The 15926-nt window shown below is 44.9% G+C and overlaps 1 pseudogene; it reads left to right on the forward strand.

Annotated features, from left to right (window-relative positions):
* Positions 1 to 15465, forward strand: part of LOC147983330 (F-box/LRR-repeat protein At3g26922-like) — a 48339-nt pseudogene extending 32874 nt beyond the window's left edge.
* The last annotated feature ends 461 nt before the right edge of the window (positions 15466 to 15926 follow it).

The raw sequence follows: 15926 nt of genomic DNA on the forward strand, positions 1-15926 counted from the left end.
TCGACCTACGAGGTTCGATAGCAACTTGATCCGAAGCTTCATGATCACTATCATTAACTTCCTATTCAGCAGACGTAGGCGCCACAGAAAACATCTTCCTGTGTTGCATCACTCTCTGGTTGAAGTAAAGGTTCGACAACCTCATCAAGTTCTATCTGTTGGGGAACGTAGCATAAATTCAAAATTTTCCTACGTATCACCAAGATCTATCTATGGAGAAACCAGCAACGAGGGGAAGGAGAGTGCATCTACATACCCTTGTAGATCGCTAAGCGGAAGCGTTCAAGTGAACGGGGTTGATGGAGTCGTACTCGTTGTGATTCAGATCACCGATGATCCTAGTGCCGAACGGACGGCACCTCCGCGTTCAACACACGTACAGCCCGATGACGTCTCCCACGCCTTGATCCAGCAAGGAGAGAGGGAGAGGTTGATGAAGATTCAGCAGCACGACGGCGTGGTGGTGGATGCAGGGCGTCACAGTAGCAGGGCTTCGCCTATACTACGAGAGAGAGACGTAACGGGGAGAGAGGGAGGGGCTGCACCAAAGGCAAAAGGTGTGTTTGAGAGGCCCTCCTACCCTACTATATATAGGAATCCCAAGGGGGGGGTGCGCCAGCCCCTAGGAGATCCAATCTCCAGGGGGGCAGCGGCCAGGGGAGGAGTCCTCCCCCCCCAAGGCACCTAGGAGGTGCCTTCCCTCCTTGGGACTCTTCCTTAGGGTTTCCCCCTTCACCCTAGGCGCATGGGCCATAAGGGAAGTGGCGCCCCAGCCCACTTTGGGCTGGATCCCTTCCCACTTCAGCCCATGGGACCCTCCGGGATAGGTGGCCCCACCCGGTGGGCCCCCGGGACCCTTCCGGTGGTCCCGGTACAATACCGATGACCCCAAAACTTGTCCCGATGGCCAAAACAGGACTTCCTATATATAAATCTTTACCTCCGGACCATTCCGGAACTCCTCGTGACGTCCGGGATCTCATCCGGGACTCCGAAAAATATTCGGGTTACTGCATACACATATCTTCATAACCCTAGCGTCACCGAACCTTAAGTGTGTAGACCCTACGGGTTCGGGAGACATGCAGACATGACCGAGACGTTCTCCTGTCAATAACCAACAGCGGGATCTGGATACCCATGATGGCTCCCACATGTTCCACGATGATCTCATCGGATGAACCACGATGTCAAGGACTTAATCAATCCCGTATACAATTCCCTTTGTCTAGCGGTATGTTACTTGCCCGAGATTCCATCGTCGGTATCCAATACCTAGTTCAATCTCGTTACCGGCAAGTCTCTTTACTCGTTCCGTAACACATCATCCCGTGATCAACTCCTTGGTCACATTGCGCATATGATGATGTCCTACCGAGTGGGCCCAGAGATACCTCTCCGCTTACAAGGAGTGACAAATCCCAGTCTCGATTCGTGCCTACCCAACAGACACTTTCGGAGATACCTGTAATGCACCTTTATAATCACCCAGTTACGTTGTGACGTTTGATACACCCAAAGCACTCCTACGGTATCCGGGAGTTGCACAATCTCATGGTCTAAGGAAATGATACTTGACATTAGAAAAGCTTTAGCATACGAACTACACGATCTTTGTGCTTGGCTTAGGATTGGGTCTTGTCCATCACATCATTCTCCTAATGATGTGATCCCGTTATCAACGAAATCCAATGTCCATGGTCAGGAAACCGTAACCATCTATTGATCAACGAGCTAGTCAACTAGAGGCTCACTAGGGACATGGTGTTGTCTATGTATCCACACATGTATCTGAGTTTCCTATCAATACAATTATAGCATGGATAATAAACGATTATCATGAACAAGGAAATATAATAATAATCAATTTATTATTGCCTCTAGGGCATATTTCCAACAGTCTCCCACTTGCACTAGAGTCGATAATCTAGTTCACATCGCCATGTGATTAACACTCACAGGTCACATCGCCATGTGACTAACACCCAAGAGTTTACTAGAGTCAGTAATCTAGTTCACATCACCATGTGATTAACACTCAATGAGTTTTAGGTTTGATCATGTTGCTTGTGAGAGAGGTTTTAGTCAACGGGTCCGAACCTTTCAGATCCGTGTGTGCTTTACAAATCTCTATGTCATCTCCTAGATGTAGCTACCACGTTCTATTTGGAGCTTATTCCAAATAACTGTTCCACTTGGAGCTATTCTAAATTATTGCTCCATTATATGCATCCGGTATCTCTACTCAGAGCTATCCGGATAGGTGTTAAGCTTGCATCGACGTAACCCTTTACAACGAACTCTTTTTAACACCTCCATAACCGAGAAAATTCCTTAGTCCACTAGTTACTAAGGATAACTTTGACTGCTGTCCTGTGATCCATTCTTGGATCACTCTGGTACCCCTTGACTGACTCATGGCAAGGCACACTTCAGGTGCGGTACACAGCATAGCATACTATAGAGCCTATGTCTTAAGCATAGGGGACGACCTTCGTCCTTTCTCTCTATTCTGCCGCGGTCGAGCTTTAAGTCTTAACTTCATACCTTACAACTCAGGCAAGAACTCCTTCTTTGACTGATCCATCTTGAACACCTTCAAGATCACGTCAAGGCATGTGCTCATTTGAAAGTACCATTATGCGTTTTCATCTATCCTTATAGATCTTGATGCTTAATGTTCAAGTAGCTTAATCCAGGCTTTCCATTGAAAAATACTTTCCCAATAACCCTATATGCTTTCCAGAAATTCTACATCATTTCTGATCAACAATATGTCAACATATACTTATCAGAAATTCTATAGTGCTCCCACTCACTTCTTTGGAAACACAAGTTTCTCATAAACTTTGTATAAACCCAAAATCTTTGATCATCATCAAAGCATACATTCCAACTCCGAGATGCTTACTCCAGTCCTTAGAAGGATTGCTGGAGCTTTGCATACTTATCAGCATCTTTCAGGATTGACAAAACCTTCCGGTTGTATCACATACAACCTTTCCTCAAGAAAATCGTCGAGGAAACAATGTTTTGACATCCTATCTGCAAGATTTCATAAATAATGCAGTAATCGCTAATATAATTCCAACAGACTCTTAGCATCGCTACGAGTGAGAAAATCTCACCGTAGTCAACTCCTTGAACTTGTCAGAAAACATCTTAACGACAAGTCGAGCTTTCTTAATGGTGACATTTTACCATCATTGTCCGTATTCCTTTTAAAATCCATCTACACTCAACAGCCTTACGACCATCAAGTAGTTCTTCCAAAGTCTACACTTTGTTTTCATACATGGATCCTCTCTCGGATTATATGGCCTCAAGCCATTTATCGGAATCCAGGCCCACCATCGCTTCTCCATAGCTCGTAGGTTCATTGTTGTCTAGCAACATGACTTCCAAGATAGGATTACGTACCACTCTGAAGTAGTACGCATCCTTGTCATCCCACGAGGTTTGGGAGTGACTTGATCCGAAGTCTCATGATCAATATCATAAGCTTCCACTTCAATTGGTGTAGGTGCCACAGGAACAACTTCCTGTGCCCTGCCACACACTAGTTGAAGAGACGGTTCAATAACCTCATCAAGTCTCCACCATCCTCCCACTCAATTCTTTCGAGAGAAACTTTTCCTCGAGAAAGGACCTAATTCTAGAAACAATCCCTTATTGCTTTCGAATCTGAGACAGGAGGTATACCCAACTGTTTTGGGTGTCCTATGAAGATGCATTTATCCGCTTTGTGTTCGAGCTTATCAGCCTGAAACTTTTTCACATAAGCGTCGCAGTCCCCAACTTTTAAGAAATGACAGCTTAGGTTTCTCTAAACCATAGTTCATACGGTGTCATATCATCGGAATTACGTGGTGCCCTATTTAAAGTGAATGTGGTTGTCTCTAATGCCTAACCCATAAACTACCGTGGTAATTCGATAAGAAACATCACGGTATGCATCATATCCAATAGGGTGCAGTTATGATGTTCGGACACACCATCACACTATGGTGTTCCAGGCTGTATTAGTTGTGAAACAATTTCCACAATGTCTTAATTCCGTGCCAAACTCGCAATTCAGATATTCATCTCTATGATCATATAATAGATCTTTTATCCTCTTGTCACGATGATCTTTCAACTTCACACTGAAATTACTTGAACCTTTCAATAATTCAGACTTGTGATTCATCAAGTAAATATACTCTACATCTACTCAAATCATCTGTGAAGTAAAAACATAACGATATCCACTACATGCCTCAGCACTCATTGGACTGCACACATCAAAAATGTATTACTTCCAACAAGTTGCTTTCTAGTTCCATTTTACTGAAACCGAGGCTTTCAGCCATCTTGCCCATGTGGTATGATTTGCATGTCTCAAGTGATTCAAAATCTAGCGAGTACAAAACGGTCCATTTGCATGGAGTTTCTTCATGCATATATACCAATAGACATGGTTCGCATGTCTCAAACTTTTCAAAAATGAGTGAGCCCAAAGATCCATCAACATGGAGCTTCTTCATGCGTTTTATACCGATATGACTTACGTGGCAGTGCCACAAGTAGGTGGTACTATCATTACTATCTTTTGGCATGAACATGTGTATCACTACGATCGAGATTCAATAAACCATTCATTTCAGGTGTAAGACCATTTGAAGGTATTATTCAAATAAACAGAGTAACCATTATTCTCCTTAAATGAATAACTGTATTGCGATAGACATAATCCAATCATGTCTATGCTCAACGCAAACACCAATCTCGATTGTAGAGGGAGCGTGCGATGCTTGATCATATCAACATTGGAAACATTTCCAACACATATCGTCAGCTCACCTTTAGCTAGTCTCCGTTTATTCCGTAGCTTTTATTTCGAGTTACTAACACTTAGCAACTGAACCGGTATCTAATACCCTGGTGCTACTGGGAGTACTAGTAAAAGGACACATTAACATAATGTATATCCAATATACTTCTATCGACCTTGCCAGCCTTCTAATCTACCAAGTATCTAGGGTAATTCTGCCCCAATGGTTGTTCCCCTTATTACAGAAGCACTTAGTCTCGGGTTTGGGTTCAACCTTGGGTTTCTTCATTAGAGCAGCAACTGATTTGTTGTTTCATGAAGTATCCCTTCTTGCCCTTGCCCTTCTTGAAACTAGTGGTTTCACCAACCATCAACAATTGATGCTCCTTCTTGATTTCTACTTTCGTGGTGTCAAACATCACGAACATCTCAAGGATCATCATACATGTCCCCGATATATTATAGTTCATCACGAAGCTCTATCAGCTTGGTGGTAATGACTTCGGAGAAACATCACTATCTTATCTGGAAGATCAACTCCCACTTGATTCAAGCGATTGTTGTACTCCGACAATCTAAGCACAAGCTCAACAATTGAGCTTTTCTCCTTAGTTTACAGGTTAAGAAAATCGTCGGAGGTCTTATACCTCTTGACGTGGGCACGAGCCTGTAATTCCAATTTCAGCCCTCAAAACATCTCATATGTTTCGTGACGTTTCAAAACCGTCTTTGGTGCCTCAACTCTAAACCGTCTAACTGAACTATCATGTAGTTATCAAAACGTGTATGTCAGATGTTCGCAACATCCACAGACAACGTTCGAGGTTCAGCACACTGAGCGGTGCATTAAGGACATAAGCCTTCTATGAAGCAATGAGGACAATCCTCAGTTTACGGACCTAGTCCGCATAATTGCTACTATCAACTTTCAACTAAATTTTTCTCTAGGAACATATCTAAACAGTAGAACTAAAGCGCGAGCTACGACATAATTTGCAAAAACCTTTTGACTATGTTCAGGATAATTAAGTTCATCTTATGAACTCCCACTTAGATAGACATCCCTCTAGTCATCTAAGTGATTACATGATCCGAGTGAACTAGGCCGTGTCCGATCATCACGTGAGACGGACTAGTCAACGTCGGTGAACATCTTCATGTTGATCGTATCTACCATACGACTCATGCTCGACCTTTCGGTCTTCTGTGTTCCGAGGCCATGTCTATGCACATGCTAGGCTCGTCAAGTCAACCTAAGTGTATTGCGTGTGTAAATCTGTCTTACACCCGTTGTATGTGAACGTAAGGATCTATCACACCCGATCATCACCTGGTGCTTCGAAACGATGAACTGTAGCAACGGTGCACAGTTAGGGGGAACACTTTCTTGAAATTATAATGAGGGATCATCTTATTTACTACCGTCGTTCTAAGCAAATAAGATGTATAAACATGATAAACATCATATGCAATCAAATAATAGTGACATGATATGGCCAATATCATATAGCTCCTTTGATCTTCATCTTGGGGCTCCATGATCATCTATTACAAGAACATGATCAATCTCATACATCACATATATCATTCATCACATCCTTTTGGCCATATCACATCACATAGCATACCCTGCAAAAACAAGTTAGACGTCCTCTAATTGTTGTTTGCATGTTTTATGTGGCAGCTATGGGTTTCTAGCAAGAACGTTTCTTACCTACGCAAAACCACAACGTGATATGCCAATTGCTATTTACCCTTCATAAGGACCCTTTTCATCGAATCCGATCCGACTAAAGTAGGAGAGACAGACACCCGCTAGCCACCTTATGCAACTAGTGCATGTCAGTCGGTGGAACCACTCTCACGTAAGAATACGTGTAAGGTCGGTCCGGGCCGCTTCATCCCACGATGCCGCCGAATCAAGATAAGACTAGTAACGGCAAGCATATTGAACAAAATCAACGCCCACAACTACTTTGTGTTCTACTCGTGCATAGAATCTACGCAATAGACCTAGCTCATGATGCCACTGTTGGGGAACGTAGCATAAATTCAAAATTTTCCTACGTATCACCAAGATCTATCTATGGAGAAACCAGCAACGAGGGGAAGGAGAGTGCATCTACATACCCTTGTAGATCGCTAAGCGGAAGCGTTCAAGTGAACGGGGTTGATGGAGTCGTACTCGTCGTGATTCAGATCACCGATGATCCTAGTGCCGAACGGACGGCACCTCCGCGTTCAACACACGTACAACCCGATGACGTCTCCCACGCCTTGATCCAGCAAGGAGAGAGGGAGAGGTTGATGAAGATCCAGCAGCACGACGGCGTGGTGGTGGATGCAGGGCGTCACAGTAGCAGGGCTTCGCCTATACTACGAGAGAGAGACGTAACGGGGAGAGAGGGAGGGGCTGCACCAAAGGCAAAAGGTGTGTTTGAGAGGCCCTCCTACCCTACTATATATAGGAATCCCAAGGGGGGGGGTGCGCCAGCCCCTAGGAGATCCAATCTCCAGGGGGGCGGCGGCCAGGGGAGGAGTCCTCCCCCCCAAGGCACCTAGGAGGTGCCTTCCCTCCTTGGGACTCTTCCTTAGGGTTTCCCCCTTCACCCTAGGCGCATGGGCCATAAGGGAAGTGGCGCCCCAGCCCACTTTGGGCTGGATCCCTTCCCACTTCAGCCCATGGGACCCTCCGGGATAGGTGGCCCCACCCGGTGGGCCCCCGGGACCCTTCCGGTGGTCCCGATACAATACCGATGACCCCGAAACTTATCCCGATGGCCGAAACAGGACTTCCTATATATAAATCTTTACCTCCGGACCATTCCGGAACTCCTCGTGACGTCCGGGATCTCATCCGGGACTCCAAACAATATTCGGGTTACTGCATACACATATCTTCATAACCCTAGCGTCACTGAACCTTAAGTGTGTAGACCCTACGGGTTCGGGAGACATGCAGACATGACCGAGACGTTCTCCTGTCAATAACCAACAGCGGGATCTGGATACCCATGATGGCTCCCACATGTTCCACGATGATGTCATCGGATGAACCACGATGTCAAGGACTTAATCAATCCCGTATACAATTCCCTTTGTCTAGCGGTATGTTACTTGCCCGAGATTCGATCGTCGGTATCCAATACCTAGTTCAATCTCGTTACCGGCAAGTCTCTTTACTCGTTCCGTAACACATCATCCCGTGATCAACTCCTTGGTCACATTGCGCATATGATGATGTCCTACCGAGTGGGCCCAGAGATACCTCTCCGCTTACATGGAGTGACAAATCCCAGTCTCGATTCGTGCCAACCCAACAGACACTTTCAGAGATACCTGTAATGCACCTTTATAATCACCCAGTTACGTTGTGACGTTTGATACACCCAAAGCACTCCTACGGTATCCGGGAGTTGCACAATCTCATGGTCTAAGGAAATGATACTTGACATTAGAAAAGCTTTAGCATACGAACTACACGATCTTTGTGCTAGGCTTAGGATTGGGTCTTGTCCATCACATCATTCTCCTAATGATGTGATCCCGTTATCAACGACATCCAATGTCCATGGTCAGGAAACCGTAACCATCTATTGATCAACGAGCTAGTCAACTAGAGGCTCACTAGGGACATGGTGTTGTCTATGTATCCACACATGTATCTGAGTTTCCTATCAATACAATTATAGCATGGATAATAAACGATTATCATGAACAAGGAAATATAATAATAATCAATTTATTATTGCCTCTAGGGCATATTTCCAACACTATCTTCCTCCCACTCAATTCTTTCGAGAGAAACTCCTTCTCGAGAAAGGACCCGTTCTTAGCGACAAACAATTTTCCCTCAGATCTGAGATAGAAGGTATACCCAACTATCACCTTTGGGTATCCTATGAAGATGTGTTTGTCCGCTTTTGGGTTCAAGCTTCTCCGGCTAAAGCCTTAAGCATCGCAACCTCAAACATTAAGAAACGATAACTTTGGTTTCTTGCCAAACCAATGTTCATACGACGTCGTCTCAACGGACTTATATGGTGTCCTATCTAAAAGTGAATGCAGCTGTCTCTAATGCATAACCTCAAAATAATAGTGGTAGATCGGTAAGAGACATCATAGATCGCACCATATCTCATAAGGTTCGATTACGACGTCCGGACACACCATTACGCTGTGGTGTTCCAGGTGGCTTCAACTGCGAAACAATTCCACAATGCCTTAAGTGATTGCCAAACTCATATCTCAGAAAATCCCCTTTGATCAGATCGTAGGAACATGATCTTCTTGTTATGATGATTCTTAACTTCACTCTAAAATCGCTTGAACTTTTTAAATGTTTCAGACTTGTGCTTCATTAAGTAAATATACCTATATCTACCCAAATCGTCAGTGAAGATGAGAAAATAGCGATATCCACCGCACGCTTCAATTCTCATTGGATCACACGCATCAGCATGTATGATTTCCAACAAGTCACTTGCCCATTTCATTGTACCTGAAAACGGGGTCTTAGTCATCCTGCCCATGAGGCATGGCTCGCATGTTTCAAGTGATTCAAAATCAAGTGACTCCAAACATCCATCGATATGGAGTTTCTTCATGCATCTTACGCCAATATGACCTAAGCGGCAGTGCCACAAGAAAGTGGTACTATCATTATTAACTCTACATATTTTGGCGTGAACATGTGTATTACCACGACCGAGATTCAATGAACCATTCACAAAGGGTGCATGACCATGAAATGTATTATTCATGTAAACAGAATAACCAGTATTCTCTAACTTAAATGAATAACAATATTACAATGAACATGATCTAATCATATTCATGCTCAACGTAGACACCTGATAACATTTATCTAGGTTCAATACTAATCCCGAAGGCAGATGGAGCGTGCGATGGTGATCTCATCAACTTTGGAAACACTTCCAACACACATCGTCACCTCGCTCTTAGCCAGTCTCCGTTTAGTCCGTAGCTTTTGCTTCAAGTCACCAATAATAGCAACTGAACCGGTATCCAATACCCAGGTGCTACCAGGAGTACTATTGAGGTACACATAATAACACATATATACTTTGTTGAAGTTGCCAGCCTTCTTATCTACCATGCATTTGGGGTAATTCCGCTACCAGTGACCGTTCCCCTTACAATAGAAGCACTTAGTCTCGGGTTTGGGTTCAACCTTGGGTTCCTTCACTGGAGCGACAACTGGTTTGCCATCCATGAAGTTTCCCTTCTAGTCCTTGCCCTTCTTGAAACCAGTGGTTTTGTTAAACCATCAACACTTGATGCTCCTTCTTGATTTCTACCTTTTGCGGTCTTAAGCACCGCGAACAGCTCCGGGATCAACTCCATCCCTTGCATGTCATAGTTCATCACGAAGATCTAGTAGCTTAGTGATAGTGGCTAGAGAACTCTATCAATCACTGTCTTATCTGGAAGTTTAACTCCCACTTGATTTAAGTGATTGTAGCACCCAGACATTCTGAGCACATGCTCACTAGCCGAGCTATTCTCCTCCATCTTGTTGGCAAAAGAACTTGTCAGAGGTCTCATACCTCTCAACACGGGCATGAGCCTGAAATCCCAATTTCAGCTCTTGGAACATCTCATATGTCTTATGGCGTTCAAAACGTCATTGGAATCCTGATTCTAAGCCGTAAAGTATGGCGCACTAAACTATCAAGTAGTCATCAGGATGTGTCTGTCAGGTGTTCACAACATCCACAGACGACGTTGTAGGGGTTTGCACATCGAGCGGTGCATCAAAGACGTAAGCCTTCTGCGTAGCAGTGAGGACACTCCTCGGACTACGGACCCAGTGTGCATCATTGCTTATAATATCTTTCAACTTGGTCTTTCTCTAGGAATGTATTGAAACAGGGAGCTACAACGTGAGCCATTTATCTACAACATATTTGCAAAGAAAATTTAGACTATGTTCATGATAATTAAGTTCATCTAATCAAATTATTCAATGAACTCCCACTCAGATAGACATCCCTCTAGTCATCTAAGTGAAACATGATCCGAGTCAACTAGGCCGTGTCCGATCATCACGTGAGACGGACTAGTCATCATCATTGTTGAGGAAATCATTAACTGGTAGCTGCTCGGTTGGCCAGCGAGTAGGGGATTAATCGGCTAATCGGCAAGTTAATCGGCCATTTAATCAATTAATCGGATGATTTTTTGGTTTATCAGCTACTCGGTGACCCTATGAGTAGGGATTAATCGGCAAGTTAACTAGTTAATCGGATGAATTCTTGAACAGGGGTCATCATCGGTGAACATCTTCATGTTGATCTTATCTTCTATACGACTCATGTTCGACCTTCCGGTCTTCCGTGTTTCGAGGCCATGTCTGTACATGCTAGGCTCGTCAAGTCAACCTAAGTGTATTGCATGTGTAAATCTAGCTTACACCCGTTGTATTCGAACGTTAGAATCTATCACACCCGATCATCACGTGGTGCTTCGAAACAACAAACCTTCGCAACGGTGCACAGTTAGGGGGAACACTTTCTTGAAATTATTACGAGGGATCATCTTATTTAAGCTACCGTTGTTCTAAGCAAATAAGATGTAAAACATGGTAAACATCACATGCAATCAAATAGTGACATGATATGGCCAATATCATTTTGCTCCTTACGATCTCCATCTTTTCGGCTCCATGATCATCGTTGTCACCGACATGACACCATGATCTCCATCATCATGATCTCCATCATCGTGTCTTCTTGAAGTTGTCTTGTCATCTATTACTTCTACTACTATGGCTAATGCTTTAGCAATAAAGTAAAGTAATTACATGACGTTTATGTTGACACGCAGGTCATCAATAAATTAAGACAACTCCTATGGCTCCTGTCGGTTGTCATACTCATCGACATGCAAGTCGTGATTCCTATTACAATAACATGATCAATCTCATACATCACATATATCATTCATCACATCCTTTTGGCCATATCACATCACACGGCATATGCCGCAAAAACAAGTTAGACGTCCTCTAATTGTTGTTGCAAGTTTTTACGTGGCTGCTATAGGTTTCTAGCAAGAACGTTTCTTACCTACGCCAAAACCACAACGTGATATGCCAATTTCTATTTACCCTTCATAAGGACCCTTTTCATCGAATCCGATCCGACTAAAGTGGGAGAGACAGACACCCGCTAGCCACCTTATGCAACTAGTGCATATCAGTCGGTGGAACCTGTCTCACGTAAGAGTACGTGTAAGGTCGGTCCGGGCCGCTTCATCCCACGATGCCGCCGAATCAAGATAATACTAGTAACGGCAAGTAAATTGACAAAATCGACGCCCACAACAACTTGTGTTCTACTCGTGCATAGAAACTACACATAGACCTAGCTCATGATGCCACTGTTGGGGATTATAGCAGAAATTTAAAATTTTCTACACATCACCAAGATCAATCTATGGAGTAATCTAGCAACGAGGGGAAGGGGAGTGCATCTACATACCCATGTAGATCGCTAAGCGAAAGCGTTGCAAGAAAGCGGATGAAGGAGTCGTACTCGTAGCGATTCAGATTGCGGTTGATTCCAATCTAAGCGCCGAACCACGGCGCCTCCGCGTTCAACACACGTGCAGCCCGGTGACGTCTCCCACGCCTTGATCCAGCAAGGGGAGAAGGAGAGGTTGGGAAGACTCCGTCCAGCAGCAGCACGACGGCGTGGTGGTGGTGGAGGAGCGCGGGACTCCAGCAGGGCTTCGCCAAGCACTACGAGAGACGAGAAGGGAGAGGGGTAGGGCTGCGCCAAGAGAGAGATCAAATCGTATGTTGGGCAGCCCCCATACCTCAAGTATATATAGGGGGAGGGGAGGGGGCTGCGCCCCTTCTAGGGTTCCCACCCCAAGGGGTGCGGCAGCCCCTGAACCCATCTAGGGTGGCGGCCACAAGGGGGAGAGGGGGAGGCGCACCTGGGGTGGGCCTTAGGGCCCATCTGCCCTAGGGTTTGCCCCCTCCCCTCTTGGAGGCGCCTTGGGCCTTGGTGGGAGGCGCCCCAGCCCACCTAGGGGCTGGTCCCTTCTCACTATAGGCCCATGTATACCTATGGGGCCCGTGGCCCCTCCCGGTGGACCCCCGGACCCCTCCGGTGGTCCCGGTACACTACCGGTGATGCTCGGAACATTTCCGGTGGCCAAAACCATACTTCCTATATATCAATCTTTACCTCCGGACCATTCCGGAACTCCTCGTGACGTCCAAGATCTCATCCAGGACTCCGAACAACATTCGGTAACCGCGTACATACTTTCCCTATAACCCTAGCGTCATCGAACCTTAAGTGTGTAGACCCTACGGGCTCGGGAGTCATGCAGACATGGCCGAGACAACTCTCGGGTCAATAACCAACAGCGGGATCTGGATACCCATGTTGGTTCCCACATGCTCCACGATGATCTCATCATATGAACCACGATGTCAAGGATTCAATCAATCCCATATACAATTCCCTTTGTCTATTGGTACGATACTTGCCCGAGATTCGATCGTCGGTATCCCGATACCTTGTTCAATCTCGTTACCGGCAAGTCTCTTTACTCGTTCCGTAACACACCATCCCGTGATCAACTCCTTGATCACATTGTGCACATTATGATGATGTCCTACCGAGTGGGCCCAGAGATACCTCTCCGTTTACACGGAGTGACAAATCCCAGTCTCGATTCGTGCTAACCCAAAAAACACTTTCGGAGATACCCGTAGTGCACCATTATAGCCACCCAGTTATGTTGTGATGTTTGGCACACCCAAAGCACTCCTACGGTATCCGGGAGTTGCACAATCTCATGGTCTAAGGAAATGATACTTGACATTAGAAAAGCTTTAGCATACGAACTACACGATCTTGTGCTACACTTAGGATTGGGTCTTGTCCATCACATCATTCTCCTAATGATGTGATCCCATTATCAATGACATCCAATGTCCATGGTTAGGAAACTGTAACCATCTATTGATCAACGAGCTAGTAAACTAGAGGCTTACTAGGGACATGGTGTTGTCTATGTATCCACACATGTATTTGAGTTTCCTATCAATACAATTCTAGCATGGATAATAAACGATTATCATGAACAAGGAAATATAATAATAACCAATTTATTATTGCCTCTAGGGCATATTTCCAACACCTGACCCCTACTCCCACTCCATCATCTAGCCATGGTCCTTCGTCCGACTCTTCTGCTGCGCCGGACTCACCCGTACCCACCATACCCCCTCGTGCTATTCCTACAGCAGCCCCGATTAATGATCATCGCATGCGTACTAGGGCCAAATCAGGATTTCATCAACCCCAAAACCGCCTAAACCTTCATACCTCTGTATCTCTCACTTCCCTCCCAAAGAATTACAAAACTGCTCTACTTGATCCCAACTGGGCCGCTGCCATGCAAGAAGAATATAATGCTTTACTTCAAAACAACACCTGGCAACTTGTTCCTCGTCCTCCCAATACAAATATTGTTTCTGGCAAATGGATTTTTGCCAGGTGGGTTTGTCGTGGCTTTTCTCAGCAACAAGGAATTGATTACGAAGAAACATTTTCTCCTGTTGTTAAACCTAGCACCATTCGCACCGTTCTTAGTGTTGATGTCTCCTCTTCCTGGCCTATTCACCAACTTGATGTTAAAAATGCTTTCCTCCATGGTTCCCTTCAAGAAACTGTCTACTGCCAGCAACCTCTGGGTTTTGAAAATCCATCCTTTCCAACACATGTATGTCTTCTTCAGAAATCTCTCTACGGTCTTAAACAGGCCCCACGAGCTTGGTTTCAACGCTTCTCCTCCTTCATCCAAACAATAGGCTTCACTCCATCTCTCTCCGACACCTCTCTTTTTGTGCATCATCAAACTTCTGACACTGCCTATTTACTTCTCTATGTAGATGATATCATTCTTACCGCATCCTCTCAAAAGTTCTTAGATCATATTGTCTCTCTTCTTAGATCTGAATTTTCTATGACTGACCTAGGACTCCTTCATCATTTCTTAGGCATTGCTATTGTTCGAGATTCCTCTAGCCTTTTTCTTTCCCAACGCTAGTATATTCTTGATCATCTTAATCGTGCTGGTATGCTTGACTGTCAATCATCTCGCACTCCTGTCGATACTAGTTTTAAACTTCCGGCTACCGGTGAACCCTTTCCCGATCCTACTCTCTATCGTAGCTTAACAGGTTGACTGATTAATCTAATTTTGTGCAGAGTAAAAAATGTGATGAACCCACTGGTGAGCCCCTCACCGTCAAGTTCTGGGAGGAGTCTGGTCCCATTGAGAACGTCGTCTCGCGCATCAACATGGTGACTTTCCGTGAGTTCAAAGGTGGCCGAGGCGAGGTTGGTTTCCTGGAGTTCGTCTTTCAGAGTGCGTGCGTGCTGGAGATGGTAGCTATTTTCATGGCCAATCCAAGCTTCACGCCGTTCTCGACGGACGAGGCGCTTGTCAAGGCGCAATACAGCGCTAGAAACCTGGCAAGTAAATCCTGCAAAAAGTGCATCATCTGCAGTAGCCGTCCTGAAGGCGGCAATCCTTGGAGCCTGAGAGTCGGGGCAGATTTCTCCTTCGAGGACCCGTTCACGGTGAGGGAGGAGGACAGCTGAGCTTATAGTTTCCGTGGAGAAGTGGACTCGCTTTTTGATGCAAACTATGACGTGTGGTGGTATTTGTTGCTCGCTGTGCTGCACTTGCGATGGTCTACTTTCAAATTTGTGGCTGGGTGCCTGGTAAACAGCAGACTAATCAACTGATATTTTGACTTGCTGTGTAATGCAACCCTGAAACGTTCCATTTTTGGTTGTGATTTGGTGATGATATATTCATATATTGCTCATCTGCACCACTTGATCAACTGCAAACCTTAACGTCTCTTTCTAGGCCTTCTCTAGTGAAAAATTCCCCGTTCTGGTGCTTATTTGTGAAGACATAATGCGTGACGTGTGAAAAACAGTTTGCAATAAGAGTAATACCATAGTTGTTGCATTTTGAATTGTCATGTTGCATTCAAATTTTTTGGGGATTATTGCCGGCCAAGTTCTACAACTGCTGATAAGAACTAGCCGCC

Source organism: Triticum urartu, chromosome 2A (assembly GCF_056163025.1).
Source record: "Triticum urartu cultivar PI428250 chromosome 2A, HENAU_Tu73, whole genome shotgun sequence".
Taxonomy (NCBI): Eukaryota; Viridiplantae; Streptophyta; class Magnoliopsida; order Poales; family Poaceae; genus Triticum; species Triticum urartu.